Source organism: Prosopis cineraria, unplaced genomic scaffold (assembly GCF_029017545.1).
Source record: "Prosopis cineraria cultivar Desert tree isolate PC_DT_omini unplaced genomic scaffold, ASM2901754v1 PC2, whole genome shotgun sequence".
NCBI lineage: Eukaryota > Viridiplantae > Streptophyta > Magnoliopsida > Fabales > Fabaceae > Prosopis > Prosopis cineraria.
Window position 1 is genome coordinate 43,409,509 of NW_026555333.1, and position 24,099 is coordinate 43,433,607.

Genomic DNA, 24,099 nt, shown 5'->3' on the forward strand with positions numbered 1-24,099 from the left:
AATTAACTCCCTATTTCATGGGTTCTTATGAAATTCTTGAGATGATTGGACAATGACTTATCAAATTGCCTTACCCCCACAATTGACGAATGTCCATAATGTCTTTCATGTATCACAATTAAAGAATTATCATCCAGACCCCTCCCACATCATTAAACCTAAAAAGATTGAGCTCAAAGAAAACATGACCTATAAAGTGGAATCAGAATGGATTGTAGATGCAATGGATAAGCAGTTGAGGAAAAAGACCATCAAGCTAGTGAAGGTGGTGTAGAAAGGAATGACTCTAGGTGATGCAACTTGAGAGACTGAGAAAAATATGATAGAAGAGTACCCATTATTGTTTGAATAGGTATGAGATTAGCTTACACCTCAAATTTTAGGGACAAAATTTTCTTAGGAAGGGAGATTTATAATATCTTAAATTTTATTAAGTCTAAAATAGTAAGACAGTAACATATATATATATATATATATATGTAATAACTAACGTAATTAAATTTAATAAATATTTGAAACTAACTTATATATATAATATTAATAGTTAGATCATCTTGTTAAATTTTAAAAGACATCATATCATTCTAAAATTATCTTTAAAAATATTATAAAAATAATAATAATAAATAAAAAAAATTTATTTAAATTTTTAAATTCATAAATCTAAAATATAACCTAATTATAAACCCTACACCACTATTTTTATTCCAACATTTTCTCTCTTGTATTTGCTCACTCCGCGAGTTTCTTTTCATGTACCTTTCAACTTGTATCTTCTTTTTATGTTTTCCTTTTTCCTTCACACTTGTTCTCTTGCTTTTTGCCTTTCCTTGTGTCAGACTACTTTATCAGTGTACATAGGTTTTAGGTGCATCTTCTCTTTCCTTGCTCATACTCACCGTACGCGTAGCACATGTATATAAATAAATGCATCTTTCTATCTTTCTTTTCTGTATACATATCTACATTGAATTGTGATGTGGATTTATTTAGGCACACATAGATCCACATAAACACGCACCTCCTTTTTTTTTTTTTTTTCTTTTTTCCTTCCTTTCCTTTTCTATACATATACGCTAATTGATACATATTATCTATTTGTTCTTCTTTCCTTTTCTCAATTTTTTTTATTTTCTTTCTCCATCTATTTTCTCAAAATTTCATCAAAAGACTATTGGCTAATTTTTCTTTTTCTTGGATAAGCTATATAGTTATTGGATAGTAGTCTACCATAAACTAATTTAAATAATTATTTGCTAAGTATCTAGATAATAAGACAGGGTGTTATACTTATTATAGGACATCTTTTAAAAATATTTTTTGATTCTTAATATAAAGCATATTATGTGGCAGTAATTACATATTTTTTAATAGTACCTTTATTTCTATACTCTCCCCCCTTATTTTAGTTCCAAATCAGCTCCGCTTTTGATATTTTATATTAGGGTTTATGCATATCATAAACTTAAACTTGTCAATTACATAAAAATAATTTAAGTTATTTTGGAAGGACTTAATTACCACACATTTATAATTATAATTATAATTATAATCAATTATCTCTACTACTTATTTAATGTGGAATTGTTGTACATACATCTAATATGCTCTTTGTCATATTATTTCCTGCAATTTATTATGATTTATTATATATTCTCTCCATTTCTATTTGTAAGAGAGAAAAAATTGTATCATACAATTTTGAGAAAATCAATTAACTGTATTAATTGTATCTGAAAATTAAAAAATTGACTATAATATCCTTTATTAATCATGTTAATTAAGCTTTTATTAATTGTTTCTTATGATTATGAATGATAAAATTATGAAGGATAATTTAAAAAATTTATAAGAAATGTCTATTTGAAAATGTAATTTTCTTTGCATAATGAACAAGCTAAAAGTTATAATTTTTTTTATAAATAACAACGAAGGGAGTATCTTTTACCTAAGCGATATATATATATATATACCTTCAGTAATTATAGTAATTCGACTATTGGTGTTGTTTAGTTAAATTGTGCGTGTAATGCACTGAATCAGGAAGTTTGGGTGGGGTGCGGGACTTCACGTGAAAGAAGAAGATGATTGGAGCTCGATTCCACATCGATAATTCTTCTTTAGACATCGATGCCCATGGGACCCACACTGCTTCTATTGCTGCTGGAAACAAAGTCAACGACGCCAGCTTTTATGGACTTGCACGTGGCACTGTAAGAGAAGCCGTTCCTTCTTCAAGAATTGCTTCTTAATGTGCGTTTGATCTCTCTACATTTAACATTTACGAAGCTACATTTTACTTTTAAAAAATCAAATTTTATTTAAAATTCATTTATCATATAAAACTAATTTTTAAAAAGAACTTTAAGAATGGGATGAAACAAAAAAAATTCAAAAGTTCTGTTTTGTAACTTTTGAAATGTACTTTGAACATGTAAGCATTAAAATGACCATAATACCCCTTGTAAGTTTTGTCTTTCTTGTGCTCGAGCTTAGTGTACGTTTCAGAACTCATCTCTTCATTCTCTCTTTTGTGTGGGTATCACCAAAGTGAGACACTCTGTTTCTCTTTCAACCATGCAACAACGAAGAATAGAAAAGAAATTCAGCTACAGCACTAGACAAAAAATGAACGAACAGCAGAGGGAACGGGAGTGAGTGACTTTTCGGCGATGAGGGGACACACATGCTAACAATAGAACTGAAACCAGTGCAACGGGGAGGAGAAGAAAAGCAAAGGAAAAGCATGAGTCATCTCTCACTTTGTTCTATGCATCGTCGACAAGGAAGAAGGAAGAGCATGATATAATAATTTCCTTGAAAAATTTACCAAATAAGGCCCAAGGTTTGTTGGAAAAAATTTTGAAATGGTACCCTACTAGATAGAGAGATGAAAAAATTCAAAATTCTATTAGAGATTAAATTATATATTATAGATCGAACTGTTAATCATGTAATTATTTAATATTAATGAATGTTTAACTATTTATTACATAATTTTTTTCAATACTAAATTTTATATTTTTTTATTCTTATTATTTAACATTTTAAATTTTATGTTATTTTAAATTTGTTTTACACTTTTTAAACATTTTTAATATATTGTATTTGTATAATAATAATGACAAATTATCATAAATCAATGTCCTTTTTGGTCATTACGTATTAAAAAGTACATTTCAAAAAGTATAAATTTTTATTAATTCAAACAACTTTCAGTTTGCTAAACTGACTTTTGAAAAAAATGTATCCAAATATAAATTTTGTTATAACAATTGACTTTCATCAAACTACCTTTTGCCAAATGAACTTTCATTAAACTGATTTTTGACAAACTAAAAATCACACACGCACACTTACAAAGTTTGCCATCCTTTAGGTTTTCATGCGTTTATATATATAACGGTTTGTGGTAATTTTATGCTTAAACTATGTGTCTAGGACTCTATGAACGTTTCGAATCCTAAACTCATTTTTAGTATAATATTACTTTCAACTTTTAAAAAGAACACTGTCATTCCTACTATTAATAAAAGTTAATTTTAACAATTATTTAACTAAAAAATTACAGACATAGACCAAAAAATTTCAAAAGGATCCTTTTTTGTAATTTTGCTTGGTTATTTTTTGTATTTTTTTATTTTTATCTGTAATTTTTTTATTAACCAATGGTCAAAGTTAATAATCCCTTCGTCCCAAGTTACTATAAAACAATTTTGAAGGAATTTCTTTATCTCAAAATATAAGATAATTTGAGAAAAATAAGATTTTATTAATAATATTTTTTTTAATATTACTTCTCATGTAGAAAGATAATTGAAGTGATATTGTAGCATAATAATTAAATGTGCAACGACTTTTTGAATGTAGATTTGTTTTGAAAAAGTAAGTTTGTAAATTGCCATTATTATGCATAACCATGTCTCAAATTGTTTTATAATTTGAGATGGAGGGATTACTCTCTTCAATTTAAAATATAAGTAGTGTTTGAAAAAAATCTACATACCAATAAAGTTCTCATTCCCATAAAAATATATATATATATATATATATTGTTTTTCCGTTTTACCTCTAGTCCCAATTACTAGTACACTCTATAATAAGTAAGAGATATATTTACACAAATATTTAGGTTAATAAATATAAGGGATAAAAATGGAGAATTTTTTTACATGTACTAAATTGCTTATATTTTGAATCAAGACTAATTGACAAGAAATGCTTAAATTTTGGATCGGAGTGATTATTTGTTAATGGTAGGGATAATATTGTAATATTTTAAAATATTAAAGGATAACATTATATAAATTACGAGTTTAAGGTCTCAGCTCTTAGAGCTCTATAGTTTAAATTTTACATTTAACCCTATATTTAAAGATAAAGGAGGATAAAGCAAGGGTCTCGAGATTTGTTGATGAGAAGTGAACCTAGAAAAGGTTTTGATATAACATGTACGTGTGTTTTATCATCTCCCTCCTCTTCTAGGTAGGGGATATATATATATATATATATATATATTTATATATCTATGTCCTCTACGTTTTTCTCATTCTAATTAATGATATTTTTCTTACACACATATATATGAAACATGGTCGCAGGTTGTAATGAAGCGAGAGAATGTTGGCTGCTTTTGACGATGCAGTTGCAGATGGAGTAGACATCCTTTCTGTTTCATTAGGAAAACCTTCTGCAACAGACTTCAAAAACGATGCCGTAGCTATCGGTTCCTTTCACGCCATGGCCAGAGGAATCCTCACAGTGAATTCTGCAGGAAACGAGGGCCCAGATCCAAGCACAGTTTCAAGCGTAGCGCCATGGCTTTTCACAGTAGCATCAACCACCATTGATCGTCGAATCAACGAAAAGCTTGTTCTTGGCAATGGAAAAACCCTAGCTAGGAACTCAATCAATTTTTTCACATCAAATGGCACTAAGTTTCCCATAGCTTTGAAAAATGGCCATTCAGAAAAGTGCCCGAAAGCTGAAGCTCAAGACTGCGACTGCTCAGAACGTAATTTGGTTAAAGGGAAGATTGTGTTGTGTCCTTATTCTGATGGACAAGACAAGGCTTTCAGTTCCGGAGCGATCGGTGCAATTACAGGAGATGATGGTGAAGGTAATGTGTCTTTTGTGAGTCCATTACCTTGTTTGACCTTTTCTTCAAGTGATAATGATCTTGTGAGGGATAACACAAGATCAGAGAAAGATCCAGAAGCTGAGATTCTCAGAGTGAGGCTGTTGAAGATGATACAGCTCCAACTGTGGCTGATTCTTCTTCTCGATGGCCAAATGAGACTGTTGCAGAGATTCTGAGCCAAATATAGCTGCTCCAGGAGTTGATATCTTAGCTGCATTTTCACCTATTGCTTCACCCTCAGGTAACCTTGATATATTACAAGGCTTTGTTTATATATTATATATATATACATATATGAATGTTGGATTTTTGATTATATGATGAATGTCTCAAATCCTCTAAACTAGTAAGTGACATAAAAGCTGTCACAGCTAAAAATAGAGGATGAATGGCCTGAGATGTAAATCATATTACACATCCTTTAAATCCTAAATAAGAAATCTTTTCATTTTAAAACATAGTTGAATTTGTATTGAAAATTATGATATAATTAATAAAAATTATTATAATAAAAGTTTCAATATTTTTGTAAAAATTTTGACAAAACTTCCCCCCGTAAATAAGATCATCTTTCAAAAATTCTACAATACAATATTCAACACAAAATATAACATCAATTAGAAGTTCAGCTCCTTCTAGCCAACAAATAGCATATATCAAAATAGAAACCTAGCTATAAGCTACATGGAGCACCTAACCTTACTTCCAAAATAAAATACATGAATTCAAATATTTACATCAAAAGGAGATAATGCTAAGCAAAATTCCACCCAGAACAGTTGTATGTCCTTCAGAGGTCAGTAGTAGGATCAATGTTAGCTAATGAATCTGGACAAATAAATTTTCAGTGAATAGCATCCCAACAATAAATAATTAAATATGTATAAAAAGGAAGTTTAAAATATTTGTGTGCGCTAAAGATAACAATTTTCACAAATAAATATTTAATAAACTTCAGCATAAAGGGCTTTATGTAACATCAAACAAAATCTTGATTCATTAAAATATCATATCAAACGTCATTATCATTTAATTTAATAAAGCAAATAACTGCATTAAATAATTATAAATATATCATTAATCAAAACTATGAAAATAAATCCATCAAATAATTAAAAATTCATAATTATAGGGACTTATCAAAATAAGTAACAAAAGTGGACACAGAGTCCACAAGAGTAAGTAACCAAACGTAGTATGAGCTACAAAATAAACGTGGACACATAGTTCATGAAGATAATGCTAACCAAACATGACTCGAAGCCATGAAATCAAACGCATGTATAGACCCATGAATAACAAATATGAGAACAAGGCTCATGAATTCAAACAAGCTAGTTATTAATCAAGTGCTAAGAGCTAACGGAACTGTTGTTAGCAACCACTGTTATGTATAAAGTCCCTTCAAATTTAATTTCAAACATAATGAGAAATAATCATTATTAAATAAAATTTTCTTTTTCAATATCGAACTCACATGAAACTTTTTTATATCAATCCAATATTTAATAGAATAAAATCTTATTATCAAAGTTAAAACTTGTATTTATCGATTAATTATATTTTAAAATTGATAAAGGTAATTTTAATAAAATAAATAAGTTTAATCAACAAATTATCCAATACTCACATTGTTGTTATAAAAATGATTTGCATAAAAATAAAAATTTTAGTAAAGGAAATTTTATTAGAAAATTAGTTGGACGCTATCCACTTACTTGAAATTTTCAAAATTTAATTTCTCCCCCTCAACTTTTATCCAATTTCTCCTCTTCCAAACTCCAATAAATCATATTAAAATTTTATTCAACCCTTAATCAATACAATAATTCCTTTTTCTAACCTCACTCACCACAATATTAAATTATAATACATTTCAGACCTTTTTTAAAAAAATAATCCTCACTAGCATTTCGTCAAGGCACTAAATAAATCATTTTCAATCTAATCATAAAAATGCTAACATTCAATATTTCATCAACAACTATCCATCTTCAGAAATTCAAAATCACATTATAAATTTCATAGGCAAATATTTTTTACAACTTCCAAATTCATAATTCTCACAAGAATTAATGAATCCCCATAATATTCAAAATCAACTTCAATTTCTTCTAACAATCACTTCAAACAACCATCTAATAATTATATTCCTCAAGTTTCACATCTCATCTCTCTTCTAACATAATCCTCACTAATTCTTCACTATCAACCAATTTAAACAAAGTAAATTTAACTCAAAGTTGACCCATATGTATATCATTATCAAGCTTTAGGATGATTTCTCGTCTCTTCAACTGTATTGCAACAGTAGGACTGATGACTTCTAATATTTTATAAATTTATTAGTGTTTTTAAATATAATTGAAAATCATTTATTTCAATTTTTTTAAAAAATATAATTAAGTGGATGAATAGTTTTGAAAATGGCTTAAAAATGTGTTAGAAGTTAGTGGACTAGTTCTAGCATTAGTTTTGGGTTTTAATGCATGTAGGGAGGCCAATTTAAGGGCCTAAAGAAGAAAATTTCAGAGCCCAAGTCAAAACAATTAAATCTAAAAGGAAAATTTGAATAAGTCATATTCATTGTAGTGAAAATGCGTTTTGCTACAGCAAAGGGTGATTTTAATAAAACATACATTTTTAACTCTTAGTGACCTTTTAGGGTTTGGGCACCTCATTTGCGAGAATTCTTCATCTCTAGAAGTTGTAGAACGTCCGGGAAGAGCAAAAAGAGCCAAAAATGGGTTAGAAGCTTGGATTTAGTAAAAAATAAGGGTTTTGCTCAGGATTGCTTCGATCAAGCTTTCTTCTTCTCTATTTACTTTGGTATATATATTGCTGACTTTGCTGTCATGGAAGCGATGCGTGGCTGATTTTCTCTTAATCTAAGGTAGCTGTAAATTGATTCTCGGATTAGAGCATGTTTAAAAATAATTATTTAGCAATATTATTAGTTTTTTTTTTTTCCTTAATCTTGTGTTTATTTTATCCACTTAATACTTGAACACCATTGAGTATGAATTGGAGGGTTTAGGTTTTTTAATCTTGTGTTTATTTATCCACTTAATACTTGAACACCATTGAGTATGAATTTGAGGTTTAGGTTTTGCCTTGAAAGAGAAAAATTTGAATTTGACTATTAGATTGAGTAATGTGAGATTAGAATTTATTTTAATTTTCCAATAGGATAGGAATATGCCTATTGAACCCATATAACCACATTAGAGTGGATTTATGCATTTTTTCCTCTTATATCATGTTTGGAATAGCATTAATTTAAGAGAGGGGTGTGATTAATCAAAAGATAATTATTCCTATTAATATTCTAGATTAGCAAATTAATATTAATGAATTTATTTAGGTAATTACATGCTCTATGAATAAAAAAAAGGATTAGCCACCCTAGGTTGCCTTAACTATTTGTAGTTGTTGATATTTTAATTTTAGTGCATTCATATATTTTTAATTTCTTATTTTGGCAATATCAAATTCAAATTTTTTTTTGCTTGACTTAAATGAAAATGAAAAATTTATTGCCTAATTACCAATTAACTTAATTTTTTATGGGATCGACCTTGATTTATCACGTACTATTTTTATGAACCATACACCTACAGAATTCATTAAAAATTGTGTACATCAAGTTTGTTGGCACCGTTGCTAGGGAGTAAGGTAATTAGTGAGTTAGCATTAAAAGGACCTTTACTAGTGTGTCGATTAAAGCATTTATTTATTTTATTTATGAGGGTTGTATAGCTAGATTCTTGATCTTTCTCTTTGAGCTTGTAGGACTATACTTATTGCCACATAGAGCTAAGGTTAAAAAGACACTTGTAAGAACAAGAGTATTTAAGAACTCTTGGATGCAATATCACCTTTGAATTCATCTCATAGGATGAAGAAGCTGTAGTTACAAAGATGGTTGATGAAAATCACAATCGGTCAATTCGTGATTTTGTTGGGCAAAACCATAAAAAAGTACTCAACATAACATTATAGTGTCAAAATTTCAAGCTAAACAATTTTGAAATCAAGCCGGTGATGATTACCATGATTCAAATTGCTAGTCTGCTTAGTAGTGTGGTACATCAAGATGCTAATCATCACATCATGTCTTTCTTAGATGTGTGTGATTCCTTCAAGCAAAATGAAGTATTTAAAGTTTCAATTATTCCCAATCTCTATTGAAGGAAATCCAAAAGTGGCTACCCAGTTAATAGAAGGGTCTATTAGCAATTGGGATGATTTGGAAGTGAAATTCCAAGCTCGCTTCCACTTATATATTGCATGAGAGAGGTACAAGCAAATGATAAGAGCATGCCAAAATCATGGGATGGATGATTGTGCCATTATTTAGAATTTCTGCACAACATTAAATTCTCAATTTGATTCTATGTTAACTTCAATTTTGAATGGGAGTTATGATCAAAGGCCTATTGGTGAAGGTATGCAGTCTTGAATACTTTATCAGAGAGTCACTCACATAGACGGCATAATAAACAACTAGTTCCTCAAAATCAAGCACCAATGAAAACTCTTCTGCTCAGTTGGCCGCTATCTTGTCTGCTCTGAATAGAAGGTTTGATTTCTTAGAGAGTCAAGTAAATAAAAAAATGTGATAAATATGAATTCTATGTAATTAACTCCTATTATTTGTGATCATTATGGGGATGTGTATAGCTTAAACCAATGTCCTATATTTATGCAAGCGGAGGCAGTGAATTATGTAAGGAATTTTCAAAGAGGACAAGGAAATCCTTACTCAAATACTTACAACCCTGCTGGAGAAATCACACTAATTTTTCTTAGAAGAGTGGTGCATCTCTTAACCAAGCATCTACTTTGAGTGCAAGGCCAACTAATCCTCTTAGTTTCTCTCAAGTTGAAAAGCAAGTTATGTTAACTTAAGAGTTTAAGAGTTAACTTGGAAGAAGTGATGGTGAAGTTGGCAGAATTTTAGATCAAGAATAGTTAGGAATAAACTACCATAAATGCAAGGGTTGACTATCTCTCAAAAATATTGAAATACAAATTGGCCAATTAGTTATTGCTATAAATGCCTTGAGACAAGGTGGCTCGAGACAAAGGGAAAGAGACTTATAGAAGAATGCAATGCTATCATGATAAAGAATGAGAAAGAAACTAGAGGATAGCTCATCGAGACCCTCAAGTTGTTGAAAAGAATGGAAAAACTGAAATGTTGGATTTTGAAAAATGAAGGACAAAGTCAAGGCTTATCTCATGGTGTCAAGAGTAGTGAAGAATTTGTTCAAAGGAAGAAAGACAATAAAGAAGAAGTTCACATAGGAGGTGAGAAGAGGAAGAAAGAAAGTGCATTAGAAATAGAAAGAGGTAAAATGAAAGCCACTATTTGTTCCCCTTTTACCTTTTCCTCAAAGCTTTGTTAAGAAGAATATTGATGAAGAGTATACTAAGTTTTTAGAAGTATTAAAGCAATTGCATGTCAATATCCCATTTGTGGAGATGCTTGAGAATGTGTCAAGCTATGCAAAATTTAAGTATGTGTTATTTAAGAAGAAAAGATTTCATGAATTTAAAATAGTTTACACTTACTGAGAAGTGCTCTTTCATGATGAAACAAAAAATTCCCCCAAAGGCTCCCAAATCAAAGACAATCATAGTTCTATGTAATGTTGGAGATATTTTAATGGTATGCACTTTGTGACTTAAGAGCAAGTGTGAATTTGATGCCACTTTCTATATGCAAGTAATTAGGTCTTAGGATTGCCAAATCCACCATTGTTACTTAAAACTAGCAAATCAATCATTACAATATCCTGTGGGGGTTGTTAAAGATGTCATGGTGAAGATAGATGATTTAATAATCATAGTGAATTTTTGTTGTGGTTGATTTTGAGGAGGATAAGGAAGCACCAGTCATTTTCAGTTGTCCTGCTTTAGCAACAACTGTCACGCCCCGATAAGAAAGGCGACCGGGCACGGAATGTGGACCATATTACACACTCCTTAAGCCCTATTTAATATATATATATATATATAATATATATTTCATTTTAAAATATAGTTGAATCTGTATTGAAATTATAACATGTTTAATAAAATTATTATATTGAAAATTTCAATCAGGAGCTCAGCTCCTTCCCAGCCAACAACATAACATATACCACAATAGAAACTGAGCTATAGGCTATGTGGAGCTAAAACTAACCTTACTTTCAAAATAAAATACATTAGTTCAAATGTCCTTGTCAAAAGGAGATAATGCTAAGCGAAATACCACCACCCAGAATAATTTTTCGCCCTTTAAATGTCATCAGTAGGATTAACACCAGTTAACGAATCTGAGACCAAATAAGTTTCCATGAATAGCATCCCAATAATAAATAACTAAATATGTATCAAAAGAAAGTTTAACATAATTATTTGTGTTACAAATAAAAATTTCACAAACAAACATATAATAACTTCATCAAAAAGGAGTTTTATGTGACTTTAAATAAATTCTTGATTCATTAAAATATCATATCAAACGTTATTATCATGTACTTCAATAAAGAAAATAATTGCATAAAATAATTATAAATATGTCATTAAATCAAATCAATAAAAAATAGGTCTATCAATAATTAAAAACTCATAATTATCAGGACTTATCAGAACAAATAACAACGTGGACATACAGTCCACGAGGGTAAATAACCAAACGTGGCTTATGCCTCGAAGACAAACGTGGACACACAATCCACAAAGGTAAGTAACCAAACACAACCGAAGTTATGAAACAAACGTGGACACATAGTCTACGAGGGTAATGCTAATCAAACGCGGCTTGAAGCCATGAAACACGTGAGTACGATGCTCATGAATAACCATCCCTCCATTTTACGTGCATTGGCCATCGCACGGGGCTAGCACCTCCTATAAACACCCTGCTAGCTAGGTGTACCATGACGCGCCAAGGGCAAACAGAACTGCTGTTAGCAACCAGTGTTCCATATAAAGTCCCTTTTTTTTAAAACCATTTTCAACATGCGAGAAAATTATCACTTTCAAGATACAGTTCTCATTCTCAAAATCAAACTCACATGAATACTTTTGAGCATTAAAACTTGCCAGAATAAAATTTCATATCAAATGCTTATACTTGCATTTATCGAATAATCAAAAATTTTTGAAGTCAAACTCACAAGAATCATTCTCTGTATCAATTCAATAAATTCTAGAATGAAAATTTCATAATTAAAATCCAAACTTGTATTTAGTAATAAAATAAAATTATCAAATCTGGTAAAGATAACTTTACAAAAATAAAATACTTTAATCATAAAATATCCAATAATCACATTGTTGCTGTAAAAAGGATTTGTATAAAAATGTAATATTTCAGTAAAAATTTTATTGGAAATCAGTTGGGACGCTATCTACTTACCTAAAAAGCTCGCAAGATGAAAATTCATTCCTTTAAACATCTCTCAGTTGCCTTTTGGCTACTCTAATTACCTAAATAAAAAGAAGATAATTTTATTTAATAATAACTCCACTTCATATACTACCAATAAAAGTTATGAACCTATTATCTTGTCTAGAAATTATCATTTCTTCTAAATTAGTATTTATCCCTAACTCAGTAACCATATTTGAAATATTTTATTTCTTTCTCGCGCTTTGGTTTTTTAAAATTTTCAATTAATAACTTGATCCAAAATAAGAGAGACTTCTCTGAGCTATAACATGAAAGCTTTAGAATCCATAATTTATCAAATTTTCTTCACACATTTTTACAAATACCTTGAGAGATACATTTATCATTGACAAATTTATGAGATAAGCACCCATACAATTCAACAGCTTTCAAATTATTAATTCCATCCTAAAAGTCAATTTAGCCTCACTGCATGATATATTCAGCACTAACCGACACATACACCTCAACTCTTACTAGAAGTGCATGATAGTAACAACATGAAATAGGAACATCACCTATCAGCAAAGGAGGGAAAAGAAAAATACCATGCTGCTATATGAACCGAAAAGGAATAAGAAAAACAGCAACTTTCATCAACGAAACACAGTGACAGCAACTTAAATCAAACGTGCTTAACACTGAAGAAGGAACAAAGAAGAGCTTCAAGTTTCCACAGCACGAGAAGGAAGAAGACCAAAATTCAGCCAACAAACAAAATAGTCGAGATACCGTACACACACACACAAAACTTTCAGTAATTGAGGAGGAAGAAAAAGAAAGACCGAACATGCATGCATACACCACCTTTGTAAGCCACGAAACAGAGCAGAACTGAGGAAGGAAGCAGACAGAAAATTTTAACTAGTAAACACACAAATCAGATTACCATACATACACAGACTTCCAACTGTTAGGGAGAAAGAAAGAAAGTCTAAACATACACACATGAGCGCAGCTTTTTTCACCACAGAACAACAAAGAAAAGAGCAGATATTCAACTCAGCATAGGATAGAAAACAGACGAACAGTAGAGATGAACTAGTAAAACAAGAGGCATACCGACGGTGAGGAGAAGAACAAGCCGGAGGTAAGGAGGGAGAGCTCGGTAGATGAGAAAGAAGTCTAAGGTCGGTGAAGAGAAGAGACGAGAATGCTCTGTTTTTCAATCACGAAAAAATATAAAATATGATCAAAGAAGTACTCGGGAAAATTACCAGAAAGAGCACGGAAAAATCACAAGGAAAGGCACAATAAAATTACGAGGGAGCATACTATATTTTTCCTTTAATTTTTAAAACTAAACTTTTGCTCAGAAAATTTTGGACCCTGGATCCTTGAGAAAATTTCTAGAATAAATTCTTATAAACTATCACTTTCTACTTGCCATAAACTTATTTAAATAAAATATCTATTGGGAGAGAATTTTGTTCAATTTAAAATTGAGGGTCATTACAACAGCAAGAACTATTGTGGATGTTTATAAAGGAGAAATTACCATGAGGGTGTTGGGAGAAGAAGTCAATTCAAGGTTTTAAAAGAGACAAAGGGAAGAATAAAAAATGAGTAACGAATGAGACTGCACAAGAAGATGAATAAATTTTACTTTAGAAGCCTTGCAATGTCATGGTGTCCAATCGAAATGAATGGAATCCACCTTGATAATTTGAGTAAGTCTGACTGAGGACTATAAACTAAGCACTTTTTGGGAGGCAATCTAAGTTTTCATTTCCTTTTGTGGTTTTAGTTGCTTTAGCTTGATCTTCTTTTATTTGGTATGTTTGTAGGTTGCAAAGTTCTTGAAGAATTTGGAAGCTTAAAGCCAGAGCCGATAATATTTTAGGGGAGTATTCCATCCTTGTGTTTAATTGATGCTATTTATATGTATTTATATGGGATCAAGATCTTGTGTTGAAAAATTTTTAATTGAAAGTTGTCAATTAAATGTTAAGAGGTGTAGAAGCGGGTTTGGTGTGATGATTGTGTTGATTGGGAGGTGTTTAGGCTATTTTTCTATGTGAGATTTTGCTTCATTTGCATATTTTTCTTAGATTTTAAGTATTTTTGCTCTTTGCTTTGTTCGCCTCAGCAAAGAAGATTTTGCCTCAACAGAGTCTCTCTATATTCTTGTCAAAAATTTCAAAGAGCACCTTTACTGTAGCAGAATCTCATTTCGCTCTAATGGTAAATGCTTCTATGACTTTTCATCAAAAATTTCAAAAAGCACCTTCTAATTTTTTCATCTCTAACTTATCCACTTTTCTATTTGATGCTATTAGCAGGTGCTGTATTCTCTTGAGGATATGCTACTCTCATCCTTCTCTCAAAGTCTTTCTATCAGTCAACTTGACACATCTGTTGGTCAGGGAAGTTTCAATGTCCCTATCTCCTTGTTTGTTTTCTTCTTTAAACATTGAGGACAATGTTTAATTTAAGTGTAGGGGAGGAGGCACTTGCTATTACATTTGGTATTTTGCTTATTCTTGAATTTTTTTTTAAGAGTTGGTTGTACATATTGTACATAGTAAAAAAAATGATAATTTTTTTTTCAATTGTGTAAATCTCGTAACATTTTGTTTTAGTCATTTTGTTTGTTTGTTTTTCTTATGAATGTGGCTAAGGTTAGATTGATTTGAGCTTGAAAATTAATTTGATTAGGAGTTATTCCTACCTTCCTAGAATTTTAGTAAATAGGCAATAGATTAAGTTTGGATAATTGACAATAGTTTGTCCAAAAAGCTTGTGAGAATTTTAAGCCTAAGTGTTCATTTTCTTTAAGAGGGAGTACACTTATTGTAATTCTATCTTTAGAACTTATTTTGAATCTTTTTTTAGATGTGTAATAGCTATTTGCATACATAAAAATGATTAAGGCATTCTTTTTCTTAGCTAATTTGGTCAAATAACCATCTTTTTTCATATAAATTCATTGTTCCACCCCATTGAGCCTTGGCCTTATTAAAAAAAATTATTAGAAGCCCTTTTGCTAAGATTTTTTCACTTTTTATCTATTTTTATTCTCATTTGTTACTTTGGTTAGTGCTAATGTTACATCCATGAAAGAAATAAAGGACTTATGATTTAGTTAGGGTTTCATAAGTGGTTAAAAAAGAAAAAGAAAGAGGAACAAAAGAAGAGAAGATGAAGAAAGAAGAAGAATAATATTGAAAGTTTTAAAAAATGATGAACAATACAAAAAAATCAAGTAAAAAAAATTTTGTTGATACCACTTGTAATAGTTGTGGTTTATCCTTCATTTTCTTGATCGTCATTTAATATGCTTAGTACTAATTAGAGTATGTAATTTTGACTCAATGAATAATTTTATTCATTATCCTACCTAGAACATTATAACCTTTCAAAAATCTTTTTGATTTGTGTATACAATGGCATAATTTAATAGAGATTAAGATGAGAAACAAGCTTATGGTAAATAGATTACAATAGGTGGAATTGAGTGAAACACAACCCTTAGACACCTTGAGCGTAGAGTGTAAATACTTAATTAGTGAGGGATCATCTATTAGAATTTATCTTTGCTCAATTAAGTGCCTTGCTATTATTATTTTTGGAAGGGAAGAAATATTTCTAATTAAATTGAGTTCTTGAAAGTTTGAATTACATTTTACCTTGAAATATTCACATTTTCTTTTGTCATTTTTTTAATGTATAACCTTACACACAACAACAATAGAAGAACACAATATACACTCACGGTAGAACCAACAATAAGAAGGTTTGAATCTCACTCATCTCAACCCAGTACAACGGAATAGAAAGGAGCAGGATGAGTCAGACGATGTGTAGCCGAACTGAGAGGAGGAATGGAAAAGAAGATGCTCAAGTAATAGATGAAGCTCTCCCAACAGCAGTTATAAGCTATCTCAAAAAGGAAAAGGACGGTTGGATATTCAAAGATCTTGAGCACCAAACTTTTCTGGTTCTCACACCGATCAGCCACAGCCTCCATAGCTGTGATTGACAGCAGCCATCCCCAATAAGAGAAAATAGAACAAAATGCAGAAATCAATGACAACCAGAGACAGGGAAAAATGGCAGATCTTTAATCAAGAGAGAAAAGAAACAAGAAGCTCATCCCACGTACGTGCAACTGCCAAAACTGAGGAGAAAGAGAAACACACTTACACATACCAACACAAAAGAAGGAAGGAGCAGAAGAGGTCGACAGGGGAGGAGGATTCGGTGATTCAATCCTCACAGCAACCGGTGACAATAACAGAGAGACTAATAGCCGGCGGGCAACGACAGCAATGTGGAAATCGACGGTGAGGTATAGAGAAGCAGATCGACGATGAAGGGAAAGGAAATTTCAGATGCTCTCCCCCTCTCTCGTAGGTTCTATCATTCAAATAACAGAGGAAGAAGAAAATTTTGAGTAAGAAGGGAGGATTAAGAAAATTAAAGGAAGGGTACGATTTTGAACTATGAATCTTTCAGTAAGCTACTAACTACTACTTACTTATTATAGAATTAAAACAATTAAATAAAATATCAATTAAAAAAATTTATTTAATTTAAAATTTAGGGTTATTATAAAAACTGTGTAATTTGCTGGAAAATTCATGCTTGATTAGAAATAAATCAAACGGTGAGTTAAATAATAGTTATATGAGGATGTATTTTATCGCAACTATTTATTTGCAGCCATATAAATCATTATATTAAAATATGGAGCATGAAAAAGGTAAAGCCATGTGATTTGATGATGTTTTCTCTATATTTTGTGCTAACATATCTCTAGCAACTATTCAGTTGAATTGCCAATCTCTATTGTTAGATAAGGAGGCACAATGAAAGATTAAAATTTTAAATTTCTATTTTGATGTGAATTGAACAAACTCGTTTAAATCAAGATAGATAGAAAAGTTACCTTTTAAATTTCATATTCTCACATGCGTTCTCTTCAAAAGTTTGGATCTCAGGAGTTGATAAGATAAATCTATTCCCTCTACTAGTATTCACACTAACAACTTTTTAACTCGAACAGCATGCTAGCGCTCCTAACGTCCTTTTGTCTTTGAATATTAGCTTACTTTTTTTCAGGGTGTTTTATGGCTCTCAAAGTATTTGACCGTCAGAACTTTTCTAACTCTCTAAAAACTTATAAAGTACATCCCTTTTTATAGACTAGAGTTTTGCTTTCTTTTAATGAGTTAACAAAAATATTAAATTAAATTTATCTCATAAATAAAATATATAATATAATATCTAATTTAAATTTATCTTATAAATTCAAACTATAGAACTAATATGAGATTTTTCTCATATACTGTTTGTTATTAAATTTAATCTATCACATAAAATTAAATTCAAAACTAAGATAAGAATATAATATAATATATATTATATTATATTATATTATATTTTAAATTTTATAGATCATATGCATATATATATATACACACACATATATCATACACACACATATGAATATACATATATATATTTCAATATATATATAATTATACTTTGAATTTTATATTTTATATATACATAAATATTATATATATATATATATGTAATTTGTTCACCCTATAATATATTCATTAAATTTAGACATATTTCAGATTCAATGAACTTGGACTTATAGCTCGAGTTAGACTATTATTGTGTGCAACCTTGTAGGCCCATATGAAGTTGATAGTAGGCTAATTAAGCTATTAGCCCACAAGTTACAAGTGACCTTTATCAAGACATTGCAGCTACCCAATTCATATAGGGATCAATGATCCAATGCAACTTATCATATAGTCGTATCACATTCCTTTTGTCACAAGATATTTCAGTCAAGTATGAGACATGAAATTATCATTCTCCTTTACCTGATTATTACTTTCTTGATCTATGAGTGGACTAATACAACAATGGAAAAACTCTTTCTACTATAATGTGGTTATATATTTTCTCAATCTTACTCATTGAGGGGCCCAATAATATCTCTCAACTAATGTGAGGAACAAATTGCATATTGACCACTCATATTTCTCTGTATGAATATCACTAAACTCAATTATAGCTTTTATAATCACCCAGTCAAAAGTGACTTTTGACTAGGTCAAAATTCAGTGGTCATCATAAAGGAATCCATGATGGTCTCAGGTCAAAAGGCTTAGTGATATGGTTAGGTATGAGATAAGTTTATGGCTTATACTATGCAACTTTCTCATAGCGGATTGGTCTAGCACTTTATAATCTTTCAAGTGCTTTTAATTTATATCTCTATAATTAATCAAAGTCATACTGGTCTTGTTTCATCTATGATCCCTCATAGATGACCGATCAGGGACATTTAGGACAATCACTATAATTTGTTTAAGGATATAATTATCACCGTGAACATGCAATTAATATAATAACAATAAAAAAATTCTATAAATAATAATGTTTATAATACAATGATTGGTACTAGGTCACAATTTTCAACATCTACAACACCATGTAGGACATTCATTGGATGAGAAGACGGGATACTCGCCGAGTCCAGATCTAGAAATGTTTTCCCCTTTAATCGTTAGATGAACAAGAGACAAATGCATTTGTAAAAAATAAGCGACTATTTTTCATCACGATAACTCTATATAAAAGATGTGGTCTCGACTTCTTTTTCTTTTCTTTGAGGCAGTTTTGAAAAAGTATGTTTTCTCTCCAAAATGTTTCAACTTTTAAAGAGAATTTTAAATATAAACACGCAACGTGAGCCTCATGCCTTTTCTTCTCAATTATTTACTCTTTTTTATTCAAATAGAAAGAAGTCTATTTTTTTACTTTTTCCTTTACTTTTCTCTTTCTTCTATTTTTCTTTCTATCTAACATAGTATAAATATTTTAAAAACAAATGTCAGACACAACATATGCTTGTTGAAGCAACTTCTTATCTACTCATGTGAAATTAAAGCTTTTAACCTATTGATGGTTTTTCCTTAGGCAATCCTGGAGACAAAAGATCAGCGAAATACAACATGCAAACTGGAACTTCTATGGTATGCCCACATATCATTGGAATATCTGCATATCTGAAAACTTTTCACCCAGATTGGTCTCCGGCAGCCATCAAATCTTCGATCATGACGATGGCTAAACCTATGAAAATTGCTGCTAATAATGTTGGTGAATTTGCTTATGGATCAGGACATGTTATCCCTGTTCAAGCTCTTGATCCTGGACTAGTTTATGACCTTTCTAAGGAAGATTACGTGCAAATGTTATGCAACTTAGGTTATGATCTTAGAACAGTTAAACAAATATCCGGAGATCAAAGTGTGACATGTTCTTGATCTTCTGATAGATCTTTAGTCAAAAACACAAACTATCCTTCACTATCAATTACAGTTCAGACCATGAAGCCTTTCAGTGTCGAGATTAATAGAACAGTCACAAACGTTGGATCTGCTAACTCGAACTACAAAGTGACTGCTTTACCAAATTCGAAACTGAGTATCAAAGTGGAACCTGAGACTTTGTTGTTCAAGTCTTTGAATGAGAAACAGTCTTTCGTGGTTACAATTTTTGGATATACCAAAAGCAGCAATTTCTTCATCATTGGTTTGGTCAGATGGTACACACAATGTCCGAAGTCCAACTCTTGTAAATATCCTGTAATACAATTGAGTTTTTTATGTAGTAATCAAGTTTGACTGAAAGAATGAAGAGGTTTAATTTCGGTATTGAGTGATATTATTAAATGATCGTTTACACTTCTTTCCGATGATCTGGATGGCTTGCTTAGTATTGGTGATTAATCTAATATTGGGGTTTTAGTTTGAAACAAGGTTTCGGATTACCTCATGGATGCTATAAAAGTTTTACAACTAATAAGGTTGGATTTGGTGGAAGAGGCTAGTCCATCTCCGGCAACGGCGCTAAAAACTTGATGCGCACAAAACTAAAGAGACACCGCAAGTGTGCAGGTTGCAATTATAGCTAATGATAAATCAAGGTCAATCCTACAAAAAATTAAGTATAATAGCAATTAGGCAATAAAGCTCCCACTTTTATTCACGTTAAGCAAAACCAATTGGAATTGATTAATTAACCAAAATTAAATTTGAATTTAATAAAGACTCAATGAAATGCTTAGATCCAACAACCACTTGAATTAAAAAATAACCTAGGGTTACTAATTCCCTATTAATGTATTATACTCCATTTTAACCCAATTAATTAATTTTAAAGTCAATTTTGTTAATCGAGAGTTTAATAGCTATTAGGATCTTTCAATCCACTAACAACACTCTCTTGAATTAATTATGTTATTTCTAACACAATTATTCAGGAAGCAACTTAACCCAAGAATACTCTACAATGATTATATGAGACAATTAGATATATTTTTATCCTAATTACAAATTAGATAAAATCTAATCCTATATTACTCATTTCAATGGTCTAGAAGAGATTCTCCTTTGTTAAGAAAAAATTCCAACACCCAAAATCATATTTAATATTGGTCAAGCATCAAATAGATATTAAGCACAAGATTGAGTAACCAAATTAACATTAAGCATAATTAATGGGTAAAACAAGTTTAATCCATCAATAGGTTGATAGTTCCTCTAAGTCTAAGAGATTCAGCCACATAAGTCTGGAAATTATGAAGCCGAGGCTTGTTCTTGCTTGAAAGGTGAGATCCAAGGAAAGATTGTGTTATGTCATGATATAAACATTAGGACTCACAAAGCTGGCGCCGATGGATTGATTGGAGAGGTTAGTGATGGTGAAAGTATTGTGCCACCTGGCGTGAGTGTATTTCCTTATCTCATATTATCTTCAAAAGATTATAATATTGTTGAGTCATACACATCAACATCGCATCAGCCAGAAGCTGAAATACTCAAGAGCAAGACTGTTGTGGATAACTCTGCACCAAGAGTTGCTAAGTTCTCTTCACGTGGGCCATGCAAAACAGTCCCAGAAATCTTGAAACCAGATATAACTGCCCCGGGAGTGCATATCTTAGCAGCATATTCATCTCTGGCTTCACCATCAGGTAATTACACTCAAAGTACGATATATGCATTCATGTTTCATGTATAATTCTTCACATGTGCATGTTTTCAGTTCATTATCAGCTTATAATTGCAGCAAAGTAATCTTATATGTGATTCACTTTTCACAATGTTATGTCACGTGCTTCTTTTTCTTTAATTTTCTTTTCCACTCTATCGGAGAAAAAGTGCTTATGTTTATATGTATGTATGTATGTATTTCTTCTTCACGTGTTTTCAGTTCATTATCAGCTAATAATAACGACACCGCGGCTAAGTAATCTTATATGTGATTTCCTTTTCAAAATTTTATATCACATGCTGCTGCTGCTTCTTCTTCTTCCTATTCCACTATCTAGGAAAACAATGCTTTTCTTTTGAAATTTTCTCTTAAAAAGAAAACTGATGTGAAAATTCTTCTCTCGAAACTTCTCCCAAATTTTCTCTCATGCATGTCAAGTTTCCATTGAATTTTCTCTCAAAAAGAGTAAATAAGAGAACTATCCAACTGAGAGAAAAATAGAATTAAAATATACATTAGATAGTGGAAAAAGTTTTCTCTTTTGAAAGAATCCAAAAGAAGTGTTTGAAAGAAATAAGAAATACCAAGAATAAAATAAAAAAAATAAATATTTCTCTTTATAATTATGGAAAATTTCCATGGTCCGAAAACTGTTACGTACAACGTTAGTTCTCGCAAATTGCTTCTTCTTCAGGTGTTGACAGACATTTAGACACAAGAAGGGTCAATTGAAGTACTCTCACCGGAACTTTTATGGCATGTCCACACGTGTCTGGAGTGGCAGCATATGTGAAAAGTTTCCATCCAGATTGGTCTCCAGCAGCCATAAAATCTGCTATTATGACAACAGCTAAACCTATGAATGGCACTAACAATACAGATCAACGAATTGGCGATGATGAGTTTACTTATGGATCAGGCAATGTTAATCCTGTGCAAGCCATTGATCCTGGGCTAGTTTATGATCTTTCAAAACAAGATTACATAGAAGTTCTCTGCAATCTCGGTTATAACACTTCAGTGATCAAACTATTCTCTGGAGAAGCAAACATTGCATGTCCAAAATCTTCTGATAGATCCTTGATAAGAAATACAAACTTTCCTTCAATAGTAGCAGAAGTACAATCTATGAAACCTTTCAGTGTTAAGATTAACCGAACAGTCACAAATGTTGGATTTGCTATCTCAAAGTACAAGGTAACCGTACAGTCAACTCCAGGGGTCAACTTTACAGTGGAACCTCTCAGGTTTTGTCCTTCAAGTCTTTGAAAAGAGAAGCAATCTTTTGTTGTCATTGCTGGAGAAAAATTACCTGCAGAAACAGTAGTGTTCACTTCACTCGTTTGGTCTGGTGGCACTCATAATGTTAAGTTAAGGATCCTATTATTGTAAATGTCTTGACTTGAAGTCGAATAGAGGTTAATGTAGACTTCAAATTTGACTAGTAAAATCCTGAAGAGTTTTTGGTAAAATTGAATATCGATATAGGGTATTTTGTTTGGTTTGAGAAATTCTGTGCACCATTCATAGTATTCTCATTCCACTACATGAATAATTGATCGTTACATGCATTTCATGGATTATTAAAGCTATAAATGGTTGGGAAAAAAAATCCCAATTTTATGCGGGATGTTCAATGTTTTATAAAAGAAAGAAAGAAAGAAGACCAGAGTCAATGTTTGACTGTCATGTGCTGGTGTTGAGGATAATGATCCTCCCACATGTCAAGTGTTGAATTGACATTGAGAGAGGAGGAGATAGTGATGAGAGGAGACACAAAAACACTTCATGGTTCTTTTTTTTTGGCCAAAAAAAGTATGCATGGTTTAAGTGATAAGTACTACTTCATAATTAATTATTTTGGATTTTATATATATGTAATCACCCTTAATTTTGAATTAAATAAATTCTCTTTCAGTTGATAATTAATTAATTAATTTTATTTTATGATTAAATAAAGAGTAGTGGCCTAGTGGGATTTATATTTATTATACGTATGGAGGTCTAGAGTTCGAGCCTTACTCTAACTAAATGTTAGTTTTATTTTCTTTATATGAAAAAGTATTAGAGAGTTTTTATTTTTTTAAAAATATTATAATAACAAAAAAAATTATAGAGTCTTTTTTTAAAATTTTCTCAACAAGCTTTGAGTTTTTTTTATGTAAATTTTTTATGAGTTTATTATTTGACTTTTTTGGTTCTTCTTAGTTGGTGTGGCAGAAGAGAGAGGGAGAGCTCACAATTTTTTTTTTTCTATTTTCCTCTCCTTTTCCAGATCATTCTGGACATAGAGAGAGAGAGGAAGAGAAATCTAGATATCGAGAAGCTTCATCCTCTGTTTTTGTTCTCATCATTCTCCTTCCTTCCTTTCCCTACCGTCTTCAACATCGTCGATTTGGTTATGGGTAAGCCATCATTCATCATTGCTAGGAAGTCCAGATCGCTATTTCTTCCCCTCCCCTGCTTCGTGTCACCTTCTGCTTAG

The 24,099-nt window shown here is 31.0% G+C and overlaps 1 pseudogene; it reads left to right on the forward strand.

The window, feature by feature from the left end:
* Positions 1–184: 184 nt before the first annotated feature.
* LOC129302787 (subtilisin-like protease SBT4.10) lies at positions 185–24,099 on the forward strand (annotated as a pseudogene).